Here is a 17,368-nt window from a genome sequence, read left to right as displayed (position 1 = left end):
CATCACCACCTTTGTAGTCTAATTTACATGCATGAGATGAAAATTAGTTCTTGGGATGAAGCAGATTGCTAAGAGTGTCAGCTGCAAGTTTTACACCTATGCATCTTTGATATCCTCCTGGTGCAGATCTCCCAAACTATATAGTGCTTTTAACATAGATAAACATTTCCTAAGGTGCTTCAGAGACTTGAAAAAATGGGCATCAAGTCAACCAAGGAATTAATGGTCAATGAAGTAGGTTTGAAGGGAAGTTTTGGGGAGAAAATTCCAAAACCTGTAGTCTGTGTAGCTGGAGACGGTCCAAGTGCTCATAGGTGAGCTTTGATTCTGCCTTTTTCTGATCCATGAATAGCAATCAGCCAGCTGCACTTTTGCAATACCCCTTCTTGGTTTGTATGTTCCAAGATTTCCTTTCCTTGTCTCATCTGTCTTCATATTTGGGTGGCACAGTGGTTAGCACTGCTGCCTCACAGCACCAGGGACTTGGGTTCAATTTTGGCCTGAGGTCACGGTCTGTGTGGTGTTTGCTGTTTCTCCCCATGTCTGTGTGGGTTTCCTCCCATAGTCCAAAGATGTGTGGGTTAGGTTGATTTGCCATGCTGTATTAAGCTTAGTGCCAGAGTGATTAGCAGGGTAAATGTGTGGAGTTATGGGAATAGGATCTGGTGGACTTGTGGTCAGTGCAGACTCTTTGGGCAGAGTGGCCTCTTTCTGTGCTGTGGGGATTTGATGAAAACAAATACAGCTCTCTTTCTGTATGAAATCGCCTTTCTTCAGTTATGGGAGTCTTTAAACTAAAAATTACCCAATGTAAGAAGGTGTAAATCGGGCTGTTATAATGGTGACTTATGATCAGAATTTGGTAAGTATCTTCTGCACATGCATTATACAGCTCCAATCATTTGAAGGTGAACTGAAATCATAGAATCCCTGCAGTGCAGAAGGAGGCCATTTGGCCCATCGAGTTTGTACCAACTCCTGACAGAGCATCTTACCCAGCATCAGCCATGTCCTCTTTCTATAAAGCCACACATTTATCCCACAAACCTGCACATCTTGGACACTAAGGGGCAATATAGCTTGACCAGTTCACCCAACCTGCACATCTTTAGACTGTGGAAGAAAACCAGAGCATGCAGACATGGGGAGAATATGCAAACTTCACACAGAGCATCACCCAAGGCCGGAATCGAACCTGGGTCCCTGATGCTGTGAGACAGCAGTGTTAAACATTGGGTCACCATGCTGCTCCTTTGTTTTGAGGGCCAAAACAAATAATTAAACCATTTTACTTCACAAACTGCAAGTGAATATAGTCACAGTTTGACCCTCCTGAATAGACGAAGTCTCTAATTATGGGCAAGGGCTGACAATTAACAAGTAACCTCTAATTGACTGACTTGATATGCTGATTTAAACCATTTCCCTGCAGGCTTCTACGTGAATAATGGCTTTAAAGTGATAGTCTAACTTAAATACAGCTTTGTCTTGCTGAAGCATCACAACAGTGTAGTAGCTCACTGATTGATTGCCTTTTAGCAGTGTGCTAGGAGAGCACTAATTTTCAGTGCATGTTCTGACCAAAGAGTAGTTTTAGAGAATAGAATCCTAGAACCTCTACAGTGCATAAGGAGGCCATCTAGTTCACCACCTCCACCTGTGTTGCCAGCTTTAAGGGTCTGTGGACCGGCACACCTAGGTCCCTCTGTGTGTCTATACTCCTGATGGTTCTGCCAGTTATTGTATAGCTCCCCCCTAGTTCTACCAAAATGCATCACTTCGCATTTATCTGGATTAAATTCCATCTGCCATTTCTCAGCCCAATTTTCCAGCCTATCTATATCCTGCTGTATTCTATGACGATGTTCATCGCTATCCGCAAGTCCAACCATTTTTGTATCATCTGCAAACTTACTGATCACACCAGTTACATCATCTTCCAAATCATCTATATATATATATATATATATATATATATATCACAAACAGCAGAGATACCAGTACAGAGCCCTGTGGAGCACCACTAGTCACAGACCTCCAGCCGGAAAAAGACCCTTCCACTGCTACCCTCTGTCTTCTATGGCCAAGCCAGTTCTCCACCCATTTAGCTAGCTCTCCTTTTATCCCGTGAGATTTAACCTTTTGCACCAACCTGCCATGCTACCTCACACTTGTCTCTGTTAAACTCCATCTGCCATTTTTCAGCCCATTTTTCTAGCTGGTCCAAATCCCTCTGCAAGCTTTGAAAATCTTCCTCACTGTCCACTACACCTCCAATCTTCGTATCATCAGCAAATTTGCTGATCCAGTTTACCACATTATCATCCAGATCATTGATACAGATGAAAAACAACAATGGACGCAGCACTGATCCCTGTGGCACACGAGTCACAGGCCTCCACTCAGAGAAGCAATCCTCCACTAACACTCTCTGGCTTCTTCCATTGATGTAGAGGTGCCAGCATTGGACTGGGGTAAACACAGTAAGAAGTCTCTCAACGTTAGGTTAGAGTCCAACCGGTTTTTTTTTAGTAATCTTATAAACTTTCGGAAACGGTGTTCCTTCGTCAGGTGTGTGGAAGGTTCTGACCGTGGGATTCATAATGACAGATCCCAGGGACTTGTCAACTTAGTCGCATTCATTTATCCAATACAATCTTCTTACGTATACTAACTTCCTTCAACTCCTCATTCTATCTAGTCACCTGGATCGCTACATCTGGGAGATTTATTTTATCTTCCTTAGTGAAAACAGGCACATAGTAATCATTTAATTTCTCTACCCTTTCACTATTCCCCAATGTGAATTCTAATTCCCAACCACCTCTGCCAGTTTGTCCCTCGTGCTTTAAACCTGTACTGGAGGGAAAATTCAATGGGGGATCATTCATGTTTTGATTTTTAAAATTTGATTTATTATTGGCTCATGTATTGGTATGTAGTGAAACATAATGTTTCTCGTATGCTATACAGACAAAACATGTCGTACATAGAGAAGGAAAGGGGAGGGTGTAGAATATAATTTTATAATCACAGCTCGGGTGTAGAGAAAGACTAGCTTAATAGGTGGTAGATCCATTCAAAAGTCTGATAGCAGCAGGGAAGAAGCTGTTCTTGAGTCAGTTGGTATGTACTGTCAGACTTTTGTATTGTCTTTATTAACGTTTTCATGTCTGAACCTGGCATGGTTAGTACAAATTACTTAAGGTAGAAATCTAAAAAAAAAGACTGAAAGATTACAGACTTCTGATGAATTCTCCATGGAGTCCAACAAACCAAGCAAACTGAATTTACCTGATGAGCCCAAAAGGAAAACCAATAGAACCTAGAAACATAAGAAATAGGAGCAGGGGAAAGCCATTTGGCCCCTTGAGCCTGCTCCGCCATTCAGCTACATTATGGCTGATCTTATACCTTGGGACCATTTGCTTGCACTATCCCCATATAGAAACAGAGAAGATAGGAGGAGGCCATTTAGCCCTTCGAGCTTGCTTCACTGTTCTTTACAATCATGGCTGATCATCCAACTCAATAGCCTAATCCTGCTTTTTCCCCATAATCTTTGATCCCATTTGCCCCAAGTGCTATATCCAGCACCTCTTCAATGTTTTGGCATCAGCTCCTTCCTGTGGTAACGAATTCCACAAGCTTACCACACTTTGGGTGATGAAATGTCTCCTTGCCTCTGTCTTAAATGGTCTACCCTGAATCCTCAGATTGTGAACCCTAGTTCTGGACTCCCCCACCATTGGGAATATCCTCCCTGCATCTACCCTGTCTAGTCCTGTTGGAATTTTATAAGTCTCTGAGATTCCCCCTCATTTGTCTGAACTTCAGCGAAAACAATCCTAACCTAGTCAATCTCTCCTCGTACATCAGTCCTGCCATCCCCAGAATCAGCCTGGTAAACCTTTGCTGCACTCCCTCGAGAGCAAGAACATCCTTCCTCAGAAAAGGAGACCAAAACTGCACACAATATTCTAGGTATGGCCTCAACAAGGTCCTGTATATATCCTATGATATATTTAACACTTAGAAATCTATCAATCTCTGTCTTGAGCATACTCAATGAGTGAGCCTGCACAGCTCTCTAGGTTAATGAATTCCAAGATTCCTATCCCCCACCCACCCGTGAAGAAATTCCATTGCACCTCATCTCCGTTCTAAGTGACATACCTCTTAAGTGTAGCACAGTGGTTAGCACTGCTTCTTCACTGGCTTCAGTTCCAGATCTGGGTGACTATCTGTGTGCACGTTCTCATGTGTTTGCATGGACTCCCTCTAGGTGCTCCGGTTTCCTCCCACAATCCAAAGATGTGCAGGTTAGGTGGATTGTCCATACTAAACTATGATCAGTGCAACTTGTGGGCCGAAGGGCCTGTTTGTGCTGTAGTGTTCTACGTTCTATGTAAATAAGAACATAAGAAATAGGAGCAGGAGTAGGCCATTTAGCCCTTCGAGCCTGCCCCACCATTCAATAAGATCATGGCTGATTTGTCGTGTCTCAGTACCACATTCCCGCCCTCTCCCCATAACCCTTAATCCCCTTGCCTATCAAAAACCTATCAACCCGCATCTTAAATATATTTAGCGAGGCAGCCACCACCACTTCAATGGGCAGAGAATTCCAGAGATTCACCACCCTTTGAGTGAAGAAGTTCCTCCTCAACTCCATTCTAAACCGCCCCCCCCTTTATCTTGAGGCTGTGCCCTCTAGTCCTACTGTCCTTTCTGAGCGGGAAGAGCCTCTCCACCTCTATCCTATCCATCCCATTCATCATCTTATATGTCTCAATGAGATCTCCCCTCATTCTTCTAAACTCTAACGGGTACAAGCCTAGTTTATTCAGCCTCCCCTCATAGTTCAATCCCCTCAACTCTGGTATCAGCCTAGTAAACCTCCTCTGCACTCCCTCCAAGGCCAAAATATCCTTGCGTAAGTGCGGCAACCAAAACTGCACACAGCACTCCAGCTGCGGCCTCACCAGTGCCCTGTACAGTTGCAGCAAGACCTCCCTACTTTTATATTCAATCCCCCTCGCTATGAAGGCCAGGATCCCATTAGCCTTCCTGACCACCTGCTGCACCTGCAGGCTGGGTTTTTGCGACTCATGCACAAGGACCCCGAGGTCCCTCTGCACTGTCGCCTGCTGCAGTTTTTCACCACGTAAGTAATAGTCCTTCCTACCATTATTCCTACCAAAGTGGACAACTTCACACTTGCCAATATTAAATTCCATTTGCCAGTTCCTGGCCCATTCGCCCAGCCTATCTAGATCCCTCTGCAGACTTTCCACACCCTCCGCACAATTTGCCGTTCCACCAATCTTGGTGTCATCAGCAAATTTCGACACCATACACTCGGTTCCCTCCTCCAGATCATCTATATAAATGGTAAATAGCTGAGGCCCCAGCACCGACCCCTGGGGCACTCCGTTAGTCACCAACCGCCAATCCAAATAGCATCCATTGACCCCACTCTCTGCCTCCTATTTGACAGCCAATCCCCTATCCACGCTAACACCCTACCCCCAACTCCATGCCCCCTGACCTTCTGTAATAACCTCTTGTGAGGTACCTTGTCAAACGCCTTCTGAAAATCAAGAAAGACCACATCCACCGGCTCTCCTCTATCCACCGCCCTAGACACATCCTCATAGAACTTCAATAAATTTGTCAGACACGACTTCCCCTTAACGAAACCGTGCTGCGTCTGCTATATCAAACAATTCTCCTCAAGATGCCTCGCTATTTTCTCCTTGATCACGGATTCTAGCATTTTACTTACAACAGACGTTAAGCTATCCGGCCTATAATTCCCTGCCTTTTGCCTGCCACCCTTCTTAAGCAATGGCGTAACATTAGCCGTTTTCCAATCTTCCCGCACTTCCCCGGAATCCAGCGACGTTTGGAAAATAATCACCAAGGCATCCACTATCACCTCTGCCATTTCTTTCAGAACCCTTGGATGCATTCCATCTGGTCCTGGGGACTTGTCCACAATCAGTCCCTCCAGTCTTTCAAGCACTGCCTCTCTAGTAACAATAATGTCATTCAGGCCCTCCACTCCTACCATCTTTCCATCGCTAACTCCCGGCAAATTATTCATGTCCTCCTCTGTGAAGACCGAAACAAAAAAGTTATTCAAGGCCTCAGCCATTTCCCCATCCCCTACCACTAAGTCCCCCCTCTCATCCTCTAAGGGTCCAACGTTCACCCTAGCCAGCCTCTTTATATATTTATAAAAACTCTTACTATCCTTTTCTATATTAAGTGCTAGCCCAGCTTCGTAGTTTATCCTACCCTTTTTTATCAACTTCTTCGTCATTCTTTGTTGATATTTAAACTTCTCCCAATCCTCTTCTTGCCCACTACTCTTAGCTACTCTAAACGCATCCGCTTTTAATTTAACACTTTTCTTTACCTCCTTCGTTATCCACGGCTGATTATCTCTCCTCCTACGATCCTTTTTAACCATCGGAATAAATTTCTGCTGAGCACCAAGAAAGATCTCCTTAAAGATCCTCCACTGTTCCTCAGCAGACCTACCTTCCAATGCGGTCCCCCAATCAACATTCGCCAATTCCTCTCTCATCCTATCGTACTCCCCTCTGTTCAAACAAAGGATACATGTCCGGGAACCCACTTTCTCCTCCTCCATCTGCATCAGAAACTCCACCATACAATGATCACTCTTCCCAAGAGGATCCTTCACCACAAGGTCCCTAATTCTACCCGCCTCATTACATAACACCAGATTCAAGATAGCTCGCTCCCTCGTCGGCTCCAACACACTCTGTTCAAGGAAACTATCCCGGCAGCATTCCAAGAACTCTTCCTCAAGCCCACTGCCTCCAACATGGGTCGACCAATTAATATGTAGATTGAAATCGCCCATAATTATCGCCGTTCCATTCCTGCACGCCGCATTTATTTGCGTGTTAATAGCCCGCCCCACCTCCAGATCATTATTTGGGGGCCTATAGATGACACCCACCAGCGTCTTCCTCCCTTTGCTGTTCCTAATCTCCACCCACCATGATTCCACTTTCTGCTCTTTGGCTTCTATATCATCCCTTACTACCACCCTGATGCTATTGTTAATCAGCAGAGCTACGCTCCCCCCTTTTTCCTCCCGCCTATCCTTCCTAAACGCTTGATACATTCAGCTCCCAGTCCCTGTCACCTTGCAGCCACATCTCTGTAATGGCCACCAGATCATATTGTCCTTGAGTTTCCAAAAATGTGTAGGTTGAGTGGATTAGCCATGGTAAATACATGGGGTTATGGGGATGGGATGAGGAGGTGCGTGGATGGCCTGGGTAAGACGCTGTTTCAGCAGGTCAGTCCACATTCGAGAGGCCAGTTATATAGCGCTACCCCACCCCCAGGAATTAATACCAAATTAACACCCAAAGAGGAGTATCTCACCTTACATTCTATAAAATGTGTGTGAGGAATGGTGTGACCTGCACTTTAGCAACTTCTAGTGGTTAATACAAAATAAATCCCTGACGCTCATTCTAAAATCAACGTGCAACAATTTATTTTTCTAACAGTCAACAAATTAACTAAACTATTAACAATCTGAAAAAATCCCTCCTAACTATTAATTATTCCCAAATAAAACAGATTCTAATGGTATGCTGTTCCAATAAATACATTTCCCACTCATTAACAAAAATGAAATTTAGTCAGTCTCTAAATTACAACCAGGTTTTGTGTCTTCTGGAATTATATGGGTCTTCCATGTTGATTCTTCTGTCTGGCAGTTTCTTCTTTGGTACGTTTGTTATCTAGATGGTGCTTTCTCTAAGACATAGATAAGCTATATGAGCCAGTGATTTTCTCTCTTGAGAGCTGTGAGTTATCTTTGACAGGTGGCAGTTGCACTCTGTTTTTGCCCCACTGCCCCCTTCTTTTATACCTATGATAACATTAATATTTCCCACAATAGGATTGGTCCTAGGTTGTCAAAACATCAGATTTAAATTTAATAAGTTCTCGTTATCAAAGTGCCTGATTCAAATTGATTGGCTAAATTCAAAAGCTTTGGGGTCATTTTGGTGAAAACTGCTGCTTGGTCTTTTGATACAAATGTTTCACTTTGGGGCTCCCTATGTACTTGGATTTTTTTAACTCTAAACACAGCAAAAGCACTACCTCTTAAAGGGACTATCAATGCTTTCTCCCTAGCATTTTACAATTTTACAAACACCAATCTACAATTACTCTCCTCAACTTTGCAACAGGCCAAATGTCGTCCTCCTGCACTGTAAGAATTCTATGATTCTAAAACTGTATCCCTTGATTCTAGACCATCATAACCCATGCCCAGCCAAGGGAAACATCCTTCCTGCACATACCTTGTCAAGCACAGAAAGAATTTTATATACTTCAGTGAATTCGCCTCTTGCTCTTCTAAATGCTGGAGAACATGTCTTCAGTAGCGACAGGGTTTGAATATAGGAATAGGGATATTTTACCGCAGCTGTTTAGGACGCTGGTGAGGCTGTATCTGGAGTATTGTGTGCGGTTGTAGTGTCTTTATCTGAGTTCTCTCCCCCTTCTGTCCTCAGTGCTATATTCCTAGGCCCCAGTCCTGGGTTTTTTCTTGATCTTTCTTAGGCTCCTGTGTCACGCACTGTTTAAGGCTGCCTCCAGACTGCGGAACGCTTGCATGCCATAGCACAGCAGTTATGAACGACTGGCCTAATGAACCCTTGCTGCACCCCACAGTAAGTGTATCCTTCATTAAATAAGGAGGCCAAACTATACATCCTACCCAGGTATGGTTTCACCAAGGTTCTACACAACTGTAGCAAGACATCTTTACTCCTGTACTCAAATCTTCCTGCGATAAAGTCCAACATAGCATTTGCCTTCCTAATTGCTTGCTGCACCAGTGACTTATGAACAATGACACACAGGTCCTATTGGATTTGAATTAAGGCTCTGAATCAAAGATTTAGAAACTAAGATTGAGAGCTGCAGGGAGCTGACTTATAGCAAAGTGGACTCAAAAGGAGCCCTGAAGATCTGAGAGGGCAGCCAAAGATTGATAACTCCATCCTGCAGGCCAAAAGAGCAAAAGTACTACCTTGGAGCAGTGGTGTTCTGCTTGGCATGGCCAAAGATCTGAAAGTGTGCATGGAAGTTAAAGTATACGTGGAGATCCAGAGGAAAGGAAATTCAGAAGGCAAGATTGAAACTCTAGAGATGGATCCTGGTTGAAGTCAGTTGAGTGGGAGTGCATTTTAAGTCAGAGGATATAACAGCATATAATAGATTGGAGACTAGGGCACAGAAATGGCAGATGGAGTTTAATCTGGACAAATGTGAAATGATGCATTTTGGAGGATCAAATTTAGGTGTGAATGATACTGTAAATGGCAGAGCCCTTAGGAACATTACAGAGAGATCTGGGCATGCTGGCCTACAAATGGCAACACAAGTGGTCAAGCTGATTAAGAAAGCATGTGGCATCCTGGCCTTCATCAGCCAGGGCATTGGGTACAAGACTTGGGAAATCATGTTGCAGCTTCATAAAACTTTGGTTAGGCCACATTTAGAGTATTGCCTGCAGTTCTGGTCACCACACTCCCAGAAAGACATGGAAGCTTTGGAGAGTGCAAAGAAAGTTCACTAGGATGTTGCCTAATCTTGGGGTTGTTAACTATGAGGAGAGGTTGAATAAGTTAGGATTGTTTTCATTGGAAAGATGGAGGCTAAGGTGAGACTTGATAGAGGTCGACAAAATTATGAGAGACATTGACAGGGTAGATAATCAGAGGCTTTTTCCAAGGATAGAAGTGTCAATTATAAGGGGGCACAGGTTCAAGGTGAAAGGGGGAAAGTTTAAGGGAGATGTCGTGGAGAGGTTTTCATGTAGAGAGTGATAGGTGCGTAGAACGTGCTGCCAGAGGTGTTGGAGAAAGCAGGTACTTTAGCAACATTTAAGAGGCATCTAGTTGGATACATGAATAGGGAAAGAAGAGAGGGATACAGACCAAGCAAGAGCAGAAGGTTTGTTTCAGTTTTAATTAGGGCATCACGATTAGCAGAGGCTTGGAGGACTGAAGGGCTTGTCCCTGTGCTGTACTTTTCTTTGCTCTTTGAAAGTTCTTCAGATGTGTAAATTGGAAGCTCTCGTGAGAAAGACTGGTGACACTGATGGCTCAAAGTGTGACAAGTGTCTGGGTGCATTGTTGTGAGATGCATGGAATCTCCTTTGGTCGCGTGTGTCGTGTATTTTGAAGTGTGGTGTGTCTGACCCCATTTGCTGGTTGGTTCACATTTATCTCACACTTAATCTGAATGATAGAGTAAAATGACAGATATGGTAAATTATTTTATCTTTTCAAGTATGTGTCTGCAAAGAACTAGCTGGGATGAAGGATTATTTGAATCGTTTTCTTGTGTTTGTATTGAAATCTTTCCAGCCTTACTGCCTGGTATTATATCATTCATTTTTTCTTGTTTAATAAATATTTCATTGCTTGTGTTAATAGTTCACCAGCAGACTCCTAAGAATTTGTGCAGTAACTTGCCTCTATGGTTTCTTAATAAAAACTAAAATTAAGATATATCAAATCAGGTTTCACTCAGGGATCTGACTTGGCCAGTAGTAACATCAGCTAGGATCATAATAGAAAAAACATCCGATATTGAAAACACCAGGTATAATTTTTTTCAATCTGAATTTGACAAAACTAATTTTTCTTTTGAAACAAAAGTATAAGAACGGAAAACCAAATTAGCTGGGTTGAGTTGAACTATATGAACTAAACAGGGTGTTTAGATGTACTATCTACAGTCTGTCCTTGAATGCCTGAGTTGCATGTGGATCTGATCGCTAAATTCCAGAACATAAGAACTTAAGAAATAGGAGCAGGAGTAGGCCATCTAGTCCTTCGAGCCTGCCCCGCCATTCAATAAGATCAAGGCTGATCTGATAGTGGTTCAATTTCACTTACCTGTCTGCTCCCCATAAAACTTAATTCCCTTATTGATCAGAAATCGATCTACCTGTGACTTAAACATATTTAATGAGGTAGCCTCCACTGCTTCAATGGGCAGAGAATTCCAAAGATTCACTACCCTCTGGGAGAAGAAGTTCCTCCTCAATTCTGTTCTAAATTGACTCCCCCTTATTTTGAGGCTGCAACCTTTAGTTCTTGTTTCCTTTCTAAGTGGAAATAATCTCTCTGCCTCTACTCTGTCTAGCCCCTTCATTATCTTATGTCTCTATAAAATCTCCCCTCAGCCTTCTAAACTCCAATGAGTACAGGCCCAATCTACTCAATGTCTCCTCATAAGCTAACCCCCTCATCTCCGCTATCAACCTGGTGAACCTTCTCTGTACTCCCTCCAAGGCCAATATATCCTTTCGCAAATAAAGGGACCAAAATTGCACACAGTACTCTAGTTGTGGCCTCACCAGTACTTTGTACAATTGCAGCAAGACCTCCCTGCTTTTATACTCTACCCCTCTTGCAATTTCTGCATTTGTCTTTAGAGTTGATAAACTCCACAAGAAAAAAAGTAATTGATGGTGTTTCACCCTAGACATTAAACCAAATTGCTGCCAGCTTGTTTAAAAATAGAACCAGGCAACTTGGGATGCTCGCCTTCTGGTACTATACAACTGGTATAAATGATGCACAATGTAGAACAGCTTGTTCGTCAAGCTGTGTTAACATTTGCTGAGCTTTAAGAAAGAAACCTATCAAACAAGACAAGATATTATTTTAAAACTAGGAACTATTTTCTAAGAAACATAAATTTGAGGAACATCTTGTTGAATTGTATCTTTATTTGCATTTAGAGTACATTGTTTTAAATCATACATACTAAAATATATTTAAAAATAAGTGCTGATTCATTTTTCTTGTCATAATCTGTTTAGGTTACATCTAGGTTTTCAGTTTTTTTGGAATCAACTTATAAAATTACTCATCAAAAAGTCCCTTAATATCTCAAATCGACTTAAATTTTGATAATTCTGTCATTTTAATTTTTAATTTGAGTTTCTGATCTTTCCTCAAAGTAATACAAAGAAAAAATTATTACATCTGAATTAATAACTGCCATTCCATATTTTAGGCTAGGGTAGATAATGAAATTTAAAAACAGTGATGTTTGCCATTTTTTCAATGAATCACTTCGGAAAAATAAAATAAACACCAAAGCTCACACCATCAAAACTAAAGAAACAAAACACTTTCTCAACCCCTGATTTTTGAAACTATTCTATTCCAATCTCCCAGTTTCAATGCATCTCATGTGACAGTGCTTCAGATATGTCTTCCATTTTCCTCAATCTTGGATTTCTCCTCCACTATAGTTGACAGTGCCCTCAACAATTCAATTTTTTCTGCACCTCTGCACTCACTTTCACACACCCACACCTACCTTCTCACCTTCAGAATCACAGTAGAATTTTTTCAGAATATCACAGAACTTTTACAGTACCGCCCATTGTGTCTGCATCAGCTATCCTGATGAATAATTCACTCAATGCCATTCTCCCACCTTCTCTTAACTATGCACTATCTTCTTTTTCAAATATCAGTTTAATGCTCTTTTCACAGCCTTGTTCACTTTGTCCAAATCTTTCACTACACCAGCCTCACATCCGATGAATTATCCTCTGCCACATCTAGGGGGATGTCACTGAAAAATACATCTTTCCTTCCCTTCCATTCCTTTCATCCTTCTAAAACGGTCATTCTCTTCATAACATCCTGGTGCCACCCTCAGTTTTCTCCAACAGTCTCTTCCCTTCCCATGAAAACCATTTAGGACTGAGATGAAAAGTTTCTTCACTCAAAGGGTTCTGAGTTATTAGAATTTATTACCCCCCCATAAGACAGTGGTATTCGCTATGCAGCCCGCTTGCTTTTTCTGCAGCCCAGTTGCTGACCACCATTCCTGCCCCTGCTTGCACCTCTCCCTCACTAGCCAACTATCACTTACTGCATCGTTCCTTGATTCCTCCCTTGTAGTGCCCCTCTCCTGAGTGCTCTCACCACTGTGTTTATATTTTATCATTTTTTGTGTTTCACATAACAAAATACATTTTTGAAGAAACATATTGGAATGAATCAATAGGTATTTTTCAAGTTCCTGTTTCCCAATTAGAATCTTCCAATATCCCAGTTTGCTCTTTGTTTTCCTGGTGAATATCACTAAGATATGAAGTGTGGGATGGTAGATGATCAACTTTGAGCTTGTGTTGAATGATGAAGCTGACTCATAGGGTCAAATAGACAACTCCTGCTCCACTTTAATGTGTTTAAGTGCTGAAGATGCAACTGCTATTTTACCTCCTCCCTTTTTACACTCAAGGCCCCAAACACTCCTTTCAGGTGAAACAACAATTTACTTCCAAGTCTTTCAGTGTATTGCTGGACTCACTACTCTGAAGAGCAGGTCATCTAGACTTGAAACATTGGCTCTATGCTTTCCCTACTGATGCTGTCAGGCCAGCTGAAATTTCCCAGCATTTTCTGTTTTTGACTTATAATTGGATCTTCTCCCCGTTGGGGAGACCAAGTATAGATTGGGTGAACCTCCATCCCATCTGTGAATGTGACTCCAAAGTTTCCAGTTGTCTGTCATTTCAATTATCAACTCCACCCTCCTGATGCCTTTGTCCTCACATTCAGCTTCAGCATTGGAGGCTAAGTTCGGGGAACAGGACCTTATCTTTCAATGAGGTAATTTACAACCTTTTTGACGCTAGTTTGCATTCCGCATTTTCAGATTATAACCTTATCCTTTTTAAATATTTGCTCATTATTTTACCATTCACATTTACACTTACTCTAGCCTCCCCTTCTGTTTAATTTTCCCATTACCATCTCTTTCTGATTGTGCTTCATCGTTTTTGTCACTTAATCTTTCCTGCCTTCTATCCTATTGCAGATCTTCCCTTTTGTTTGTTGCTCTTCCACAGGAGCTTCAGGCTGTGCAACACATCAATTGTGCAATGGTTGGCCGGTAATGGCAACAAGATCAAAGCTTATGCAGCTCGTAAAATGAATTGCACACATTGAGTGTTCCTTGTCATCCAATCACTTGTGTATGCACAGACATACAGGGTGCATTCGTACTCCAATCTTCGGGCGGAACTTTCAGAACCAATAATGTCTAGATGTTGGCAACACTGGTGAAGTACCTAGTTTGCCCAGCTGGTTCCAGCTCACTAATTACCAAGCATTTGTTGAATTCTGTTTTGCAACTTGTCATGCTGGGATTTGAACACACATCCTCTGGTTGTTTGTCAAGTACATGAGCACTATATTTCCATGCCCGTTACTTGAGGCTTACTTTAAGGCAATAGACCAAATGTGAGTGTTCAATTATTCACTTTGAAAATGCATGGTCATTGTGATTTTTGTGTATTTCATCTGATACTTCATCTATGAAAAAGAGATATTCAAACCACCGATCATCAGATTCCTGAATTTTGTGATATTTGTTGACATACTAATGGAGAAATAATATTTTAAGCAATATTTAGAACGCTAAGTATTCTTATAGAAGTTAAGCAAAAAAAGTCCTCAGGAATGTCTAAGTACTTGCATGTATAAGCTTGAATGGCACGATGTACAAAGGGTTGTGAACAAAGCCCACTCCGTCAAGCAAACCAGCTTCCCATCCATTTTCTTAGTCTACACTTCCTGCTGCCTCAGGAAAGTAGCCAGCATAATCAAGGACCTCATGCACCTTTGACATACTCTCTTCCACCTTGTTCTGTCAGGAAAATGATGCAAAAGTCTGAGATCATGTACCAACTGACTCAAGAACAGCCTTTTCCCTGCTGCCATCAGATTTTTGAATGGACCTACCTCACATTAAGTTGATCTTTCTCTACACCCTAACTATGACTGTGACACTACATTCTGTACCCTTTCCTTCTCTATGCACTCTATGAACAGTATACTTCGTCTGTATAGCACACAAAAAAAAACTTTTCACTGTATCCCAGTACATGTGACAGTAATAACTCAAATCATTTACTGTGGAAGGAATTGTTACTCACAAATTGACTTTACAGCCACAATAAATGATGCTGAATACAGAACTGACATATACCCCATAACCTCCCAAGATTGACAGATACTTACTATAACAGTCTGGATATTACAAATAACTATATTGCTACAAGCTTTTTTCGGAATGCTTTGTAAAAATCAAGCTACATTTATATTTTCATATGATAGAAATATATTATAATGACCTCAAACCATGATGAGACAGAGTACAGGAATGAGATAGGGAATCTGGTGAACTGGTGTGGCAACAACAGTCTCTCCCTCAATGCCAACAAAATGAAGGAGATTGTCATTGACTTCAGGAAGCGTAAAGGAGAACATGTCCCAGTCTACATCAGGAGGGACGAAGTGGAAAAAGTCGAGAGCTTCATATTTTTAAGGTGTCCAGATCACCAACAATCTGTTCTAGTCCCCCCCCATGCCAACACTATAGTTAAGAAAGCCCACCTATGCCACTACTTTCTCAGAAGATTAAAGAAAATTGGCATGTCACCTACGACTCTCACCAACTTTTACAGATGCACCATAGAAAGCATTCTTTCTGGTTGTATCACAGCTTGGTATGACTCCTGCTCTGCTAAAGACTGCGAGGAACTTCAACAGGTCATGAATGTAGCCCAATCTATCCAGCCTCCCATCCATTGACTCTGTCTACACTTTCTGCTGCCTCAGCAAAGCAGCCAGCATAATTAAGGACCCCACACACCCTGGACATTCTCTCTTCTGCCTTCTGCCGTTGGAAAAAGATATAAACGCCAGAGGTCACATACCAGTCAACTCAAGAACAGCTTCTTCCCTGCTGCTGTCAGACTTTTGAATGGGCTTACCTTGCATTAAGTTGATCTTTCTCTACAGCCAAGTTATGACTATAACATTACATTCTGCACTCTCTTGTTTACTTCTGTATGAATGGTATGTTTTGTCTATATAGCACGCAAGAAACAATACTTTTCACAGTATGTTAATACATATGACAATAAATCAAATTTAGAAATATCTTGATGTGCTGCAGACACAACTAACAATGAAATGCATTAACTTAGTACGTAGACAAATGTAGCAATTGATCTCTGCACAAGGCCCCACAAACAATGAAATAAATGGTTAATTTTTTGAATTTTGGTGGTAGTTAAATGTGTAATTTGATCAAAATAGAGAGCTTCCTTCTCTTTAAATCGCGCTGGGGAATCTTGAATGCCTACGTAATTCACTAGAACAAAAAATGATCATGTCCAATCCAAAGGATAGAATCTCCAACAGGACAGCATGCTCTTGAGTATTGCCTTGGATCACCAGACTGGAATGTATACTGAAGTCGTGCTATACCTTTTTAGAGAACATAGAACATAGAACATTACAGCGCAGAACAGGCCCTTTGGCCCACGATGTTGCGCCGACCAGTTTAAAAAAAAAATGACCCTCTAACCTAAACCAATCCCTTTTCATCCATAAACCTATCCACGGATCTCTTAAACGCCCCCAAACTAGGTGCATTTACAACTGCAGCAGGCAGGGCATTCCAATCCCTCACCACCCTCTGGGTAAAGAACCTACCCCTGACATCCATCCTATAACTACCTCCCCTTAATTTAAAGCCATGCCCCCTTGTGCTAGCTTTCTCCATCCGAGGAAAAAGGCTATCACTATCCACCCTATCTAAACCTCTAATCATCTTGTATGTTTCAATAAGATCCCCTCTTAGCCGCCTTCTTTCTAGTGAAAACAACCCCAAATCCCTCAGTCTCTCCTCATAGGACCTCCCCTCCATACCAGGCAACATCCTGGTAAACCTCCTCTGCACCCTCTCCAAAGCCTCCACATCCTTCCTATAATGTGGGGACCAGAACTGCACACAGTACTCCAAGTGTGGCCGCACCAGAGTTGTGTACAGTTGCAACATTACGCTGCGACTCCTAAATTCAATCCCCCTACCAATAAACGCCAAGACACCGTATGCCTTCTTAACAACCTTATCTACTTGATTCCCAACTTTCAGGGATCTATGTACACATACACCTAGATCCCTCTGTTCATCCACACTATTCAGAGTCCTCCCGTTAGCCCTATACGCGACACATCTGTTATTCCTACCAAAGTGAATTACCTCACACTTCTCCGCATTAAACTCCATCCGCCACCTCTCGGCCCAGCTCTGCAACCTGTCTAAGTCTCCCTGCAAACTATGACACCCTTCCTCACAATCTACCACACCTCCGACTTTGGTGTCATCAGCAAATTTACTAATCCACCCAACTATACCCTCATCCAGATCATTAATAAAAATTACAAACAGCAGTGGCCCCAAA

General features: G+C 42.1%; 1 protein-coding gene across 4 annotated transcripts in view; it reads left to right on the top strand.

The window, feature by feature from the left end:
- ldlrad4a (low density lipoprotein receptor class A domain containing 4a) overlaps window positions 1-17,368 on the top strand; it is a 363,373-nt gene that overhangs the window by 50,096 nt on the left and 295,909 nt on the right. Inside the window, exon 1 of one of the 4 annotated variants that reach the window (XM_080194695.1) lies at window positions 8,659-8,738. The exons of the other annotated variants lie outside the window; for them this stretch is intronic. The gene's annotated coding sequence lies outside the window, so the exon portion shown is untranslated. Of the gene's footprint in view, window positions 1-8,658; window positions 8,739-17,368 lie in introns of those variants that run through there. 4 annotated transcript variants of the gene reach the window in all.

This window comes from Carcharhinus amblyrhynchos, chromosome 8 (genome assembly GCF_965287045.1).
Source record: "Carcharhinus amblyrhynchos chromosome 8, sCarAmb.v2.hapA, whole genome shotgun sequence".
NCBI classification, from domain to species: Eukaryota; Metazoa; Chordata; class Chondrichthyes; order Carcharhiniformes; family Carcharhinidae; genus Carcharhinus; species Carcharhinus amblyrhynchos.
Note: the sequence above shows the minus strand (reverse complement) of the source record. Positions and strands in the feature narration are given on the sequence as shown.